This window comes from Aricia agestis, chromosome 5 (assembly GCF_905147365.1).
Source record: "Aricia agestis chromosome 5, ilAriAges1.1, whole genome shotgun sequence".
NCBI classification, from domain to species: Eukaryota; Metazoa; Arthropoda; class Insecta; order Lepidoptera; family Lycaenidae; genus Aricia; species Aricia agestis.
This window is the reverse complement of record NC_056410.1, coordinates 19552492-19558972: the sequence shown is the minus strand read 5'-3', so window position 1 is coordinate 19558972 and position 6481 is coordinate 19552492.

The window sequence follows — 6481 nt, the reverse complement described above, 5'->3', positions numbered from 1 at the left end:
TGTATTATTTCGATCTAAGCAATTATTAAAATCGATTATAATAAACTCTGGCTTTGAAGAAACAACGCATTATCTTATAATCTATAACGTATAACTTGAAAAAGGATTGTCAATTATTTTGCCGCCAATAGCCACGAAAATATCTTAATTTAATCCATTATACATCAACACCTGCTTACCAAGTTTCAAAATAACATATTATATAAAACTTGAACAAACATCTCATAATGATCATTCTTAACACATAACACGCATAGAAACTCCACAAATATATAGAAAACAGAAATAAGTTCTAGAATATCTCTCAGTAGATCTGATCTATGGACATTGAGCTCGCGCAAACTGGTCCTTCGAACAAGAAGCTACTAACCAGGTACCAACCAGGGCTGTCGACAACAATTGAAGATAAAGCAAGTAACAGTTTAAAAAATGACTTTTTTGCATAAAAGGAGGCTTTAGGGCCGGGAAAATTATCTATATATATAAAAATGGATTTTCAATTGTGTCAGTAACGCTAAAACTCGAAAACGACTGAACGGATTGGGCTGATTTTAGACTTTAAGTATTCGTAGACGTCCAGGGAAGGTTTTAAAGTGACACGAAGTTCACCGGGACAGCTAGTTAGAAATGAAAAAATTGGATTCTATGTATAGTTACTTGTACTAATATGTATTCTGTGGTATAGTCAGATATATTAGCCAGATAATGACGTAGGTAAGTTACAAGGTTTGTTCAAATTACAAGTGAAAAATGAGTAATTGTCCCGATGTTATAAAATGTTAGTTATCTGGTTCATCCACTCACTCACGTCTTCAATTTATTCTCGGACATAGGCGTGCTCGTATAGACCGAGACGTAGAGGTGGCAACCATAGTTCTACCTGAGTTAATTTAATTTATTCCGTTGGAAACAATAATATTCTACAACTGCAAAGAAACATACTATGGAATAATACCGAAATGTTAAGTATTAAGATTTTGTATTTCGCGTATGAATTATAGTATCCTACAGTACGTATAAATTATTTGAGAATTTTTAATTAAGCACTCTTATCTATTTGCAAGACATGTTATTACTTATTATGTACAGAAAATTTCCAGGAAATCAAAAGATCAGCCAGGATCGAAATACATATTACATGAATTTACATGATCAAGTGGCTCATAAAGTGCCATGCAATGATGCAATAATGATCAAAATATCGATTCAATCGAATCAATTTCGTTAGAAATAATTCGCTTGTACTTGTAAAATATAACGGCGAAACTATTTAGAACTACTAACCCATCTGTGTTGACATCTGTACACTAGTCGAACTTCCGCCGCCGAGTGTACCCGGAGTGGCGACGTTGTTAATTCCGTTGTAAACTATTAACGGAATCGGGCAGCAGTTTGTTCTGCGGCGGCCGGCGAGGTGTCGGCCGCCGCGAGTCGGACGGATGCGCGCGATTATAATTAGGATTGTATTTCTGATTCCGACGAAGCTCAGTATGGCGAGCACCGCTGAATTCCATCTGAGTCATTGTGCCCGTTCTGTAGCCTTTATTTTCGTAAAACACTTAACCGCTCATCATTGTTTCGTTACCGTAATTACTTTAAAAAGATATCCGAATGCGGTTCTTCGATGTAAATTCTTTGCGTTCGACATCATCATTACACTCGTTTCGATGCAAGCACATGCTAGCAACTGGACACGGCTTCCTGAATCAGGAATCCTGATTGAATTATACTACAAAAATTTAAGTATACAAAATAATAATTATATGAATATATATTTTTTCAAAGATGTCATAACAATGGCCAAGGACAACAATTAACATCGGATATCTTCTACTGAGTCACGTAGATAAGATAAAATTATTACAATAATAATTAGGTACGTAATTGAAAATATTTAAAACGACGCGATGGATCAACGAAGATTCAGACGTGTTTAAAAATATCTGCATATTAATTTCAAATAATGAATCATTACCGATACATAAAGCGAACCAGAAAAACCAGCTCACAGTCGCCTTTCGGTCTAGTGTGATAATATTTTAATAATCGATAAACGAAACGAGTCGCGAACAAAAATTTGCGAAAAAGTAAAAGCGAGCAAAAAATGCACTTCAAGCCTACTCACACAAGCAGAACGATTGCGAAAAAATACAAATAATTTGCAGTAATGTGATGGAAACGAGGCGGCCACGCGCGATCGGCGACATATTTCCCGAGCGAAGCGCAGAACAGGTTTGCAGAAGGGACGTGCATGTAACCAGCCTTGCCGACATGTTCGCTTGCCACATTGCGTTATGAGCCACTTTAAACGGCTCTAATTTCATTTAACTTAATAATCTGCAATCGAAAAGTTCTGTTAAAATGCCGGTTTTCACAAATCGGGAGGAAATATTGATCCGAAATCAGGAAGCGTTTATGATTAGAATGAAGAATGAGTAAGAGTATGATATTTTTATAAACAACAAAAAATGATCGCATATACCTACAATATTCATTAATTCAACGTTCTATAACATTGCATATTTAAATCGAAGCAATACGGAGAAATAAGATCAGAGTTTCCAACGGAATTCGGTATGGAAAAGGACGAATAATCTCGAAATCCAGAATTGCAGCCTCTGGTAAAGCAAGAGCGTTTAAGAATTCAAATAACAGCGTGTGGCAACGAGTAGCAATAGTCCAACAATCAAGCTATGATCTCAGAAAATTGTGAACGTCAATGAATTGAATTCAAATGCACAAACATCTTAGAAACAATAGAACTAGAATTAGTCCTTAACGTTTAGCGGATATTAGGATTTTCATCGTTATTTTACAATTTTAATTTATGTTACTAAGGTACTATTATAATTTTTGGTCCCTATATCTCGAGAATCCTTTTTATGTTAGAAACGAGTATTGTTTGAAACACAACACTGTTTAGTCCACTACTTTGATCAGTTTACATAAGTTATCAAGAAAAGAACATCGTATCATTTTTTACAATATATAATTTAGCGTGTGAGACATTTAGATAATTTATTTGTCAAGTCAGTGTATTCGCATTGTTCATTTTTACAAGAACCATGATTTTTTTATTCTGTTTAGAGGAAATCGCGTATGTTTGCATTTCCAATGTCAACACACGCGAAGAATGATACGTAATTGTGTATATTTTACATCTATATAGGAGGCGAATTGAAGGTATAAAAATATAGTTTTTCGTCGGTATGGTTTAAAGTATTATCACCGCCAAAATTTTGTAAAAAGGAAAATGTAGACATCTTTCCGAGGAACCAAACAGACAATACTTTGATAAGTTTAGATATAATTATTATACTTATACTTATAAACTTCCTACGATAATTTTATACATTCCAAATTCCAATGCAGTTAAAAATAGCAGGCGTAACGAAATTTTTATTCTTGCGAAAAATATAAGAATAGGTCGCTCATTTCTTGACTACGATATCTGGTCTACGCCCTAGAGGTATACCTTAGTAAATTATATTACACTTAGCATTTATGTAGATGTGTGACCCAGTGATACGTTTCATACCTATGTATAGCCCGCGACACCTGTCTCCTTGCAATGTAGTGCCATGGTCTCACCTGCACCGATCTTAAAATAAACCACTGTTTGTCTTTTTATTTTGCATCCAATCATGAGTTTTTAAGCTCGCTTTATACCTGCATTGTTGTTTTGTACATATTCTCGAACAATAACATTTGGTGCCGACGTCTGAGCCTCGTTTTGCATGCTGTTTTTACTGGGATGAATCGTACTGCATCCAGCCTTCCAATAATATAGTTTCAAGATTTGAAAAGTATTCTTGATGTTTTTACAATAAGCCATTTAGTCTTCTTTAGTAATGCACCTCCACTTTTAGTGTAAATTAGTTCCAACGCAACTTTTTACATACCTTTAAAAGGTTACATACCTTTTAAAAGTTGCAAAATTTGCTATGGGCTCGCATAAAGAGATCAGAACTATCATTTACACATTAAATGCCAGTGATGATTGCGGTAGCAATGTTTTGTCGCCGATGCAGTTACTGCTCATTTCCTTCACTTACATCTGTAATATTGTTTGTATCTATATTACTAGCACATCAATATAAAGCTCGAGACGAACTGACAGCCGTGGCCAATCGATGTCACCCATCTCTTTGTGGTGCATGATATTGTGATTGTTGAGATCTCATTCCATCTTTGACTACCGAAAACCTGTGTTAACAGAGTAAGAGCAAATAAATTGAAAATAGTTAACTCTGTACACGACATATTTTTTAGGCTAAATAAATGTTTTTTGAGAAAACGAATTTAGAAAGATGCTTATTCATCTGAACATATGAAAAATATAAAACACAGACCACAGTATAGATCATTTGAAAACAACAGTAAATTAGTCGTATCATGAACAAGACGTAAGTGAATACCCAGAGGGAATGAATGAAAGTAAGAAAAAGCGTTGCCCTAACACGGATAGAAAGGAGCGTTCCAGAAATAACTGATGCATGTATATCTGCTTTTTACGACTCCTGCGCATCGGCACGGGCGGCCGTCGCGGCCATTGCAAAACCGCTGACTTGACGATTATAGCTGGATCGTAAAATAAACACGCCACTGTGATTTATAAGCGATGTCAACCGAGAAGTCGCTGTTAAACTTTGTTTTGAACATTCGGTGACTATTGTGTGCGGATTAATCATCAGCCAGATATAAGTGCTAATGTGTAGTCACTAGACGTTGAAACTAAGAATAACCTGACTTGCAACGAAACCGAAAACGTCTAGATTTATGCCAATAAAAATTAATAATAACAATATCGAAATTTGTTTTCATCTTTAGTACCGTCAGTATTCAGTTTCTTAATGCATCACTTCATTGTCCATAAATCTCCATAATAATAATATTCGTAGTAGTTTAGTCCATAATATCTATACTTAATATTATAAAGCGGGAGAGTTTGTTTGTTTGAACGCGCTAATGTCAGGAACTACTGGTCCGATTTGAAAAATTCTTTCAGTGTTAGATAGCCCATTTATCGAGGAAGGCTATGTTCTAGACTAATAGGAGCGAAGAAATAAGAGGAAATGTGGAAAGAAACGGCGGAAATTATTTGAAATTGCATAATATCTTAAGAACTACTGGAGCAATTTTTATTGGCACACATGAAGAATAGACCACGTGAAGGGACTTAGGCTATTTTTTGTGGAAAAATGTACGGTTTCCTTGAAAATACTAAATTACGCGGGCGAAGCCGCGCGGAACATCCATAGTAATAATATGACGATTGACACATTCGAATGTTATCATCGATATCTGCATCTATACGGTCCATATATGAAATGCGGCATCGTTAAACGTGCTTTCATGTGCATAACTCATTATCAGATACGTTACGTTATCTGTGATAACTGATAAGGTACAGGAAGATGTCGCGAACACATTCAATCGATGGTATAAGTATCCAGTATCTACTATTCTAGAAGTCTTGTCACTTATCTATGTCCTTCCAGTTACTGCTCTTTGATATTGTTGTACCGACAATGTTGCTTTTAGAAAATATGTATATCGAGATCTATCAGGTGTTGCATGTTAACGTTGTCATTCCTGCAATTTTGCAATCATATGATCGCTTTTTTACATTAATAAATTATTTTATACATATCTAGATGACGCCCGCAACTCCGTTGCGCCAAAATTCGTTTATCGCGCAGGAACCGTACATTTTTCCGGGACGATGTCCTTTCTCGGGACTCAAAGTGTCTCCATGCCAAATTTCAGCAAAATCGGTTCAGCGGTTCGAGCGTGAAGAGGTAACAGATAGACCGACAGACAGACTTTCGCATTTATAATATTAGTATGGATGGATTTAAAAAATAACAGGATTAAAATTAGTTTTACTTTTTAAGGTGGTTACAAGATATCTTTCTACCTATTTTATAAAACAAAGCATATGCATGATATTTTGTTCACTATAATAAGTATGTAGTCCATATCAACCAATTGATACTAAGCGACGCTGATAACAATAATAAAGCATATTATAATATTATTTTGTTATTCAATTCCTACTTCCTTTGCTGGATGACCTCGCAAATCAATTACGTATAGAATAATCTCTATTTTGTGAGTTGTACAGTCATTATCCAGTAGATAAGCAAATTTTTAACAAAATTATGTTTGCCTGTCGTTTTCATAATATTTTAGTTACTGCTTTCTATATTTTACTATCGCGGTTTCGGTTTTTTTTTGTTTTCAAGCCATATTGTCTGTTAATATTATGTTTGATAAAAATAATAGGTACATAATATCTTTTCGTTTGAACAATGAAGATATTTATGATTTTAAAACACGAGTAGGTTCGATTATTGTTTGATTGAAATTTTTAAGATAACGGTAAATAGTGGTGACTCGTAAATCTGTCATAGAAACCTCGCGCGTCGTAGAGGTTGTGATTTTTGTGAATGAACTCTCGTGGTGGGAGTGTATCGGA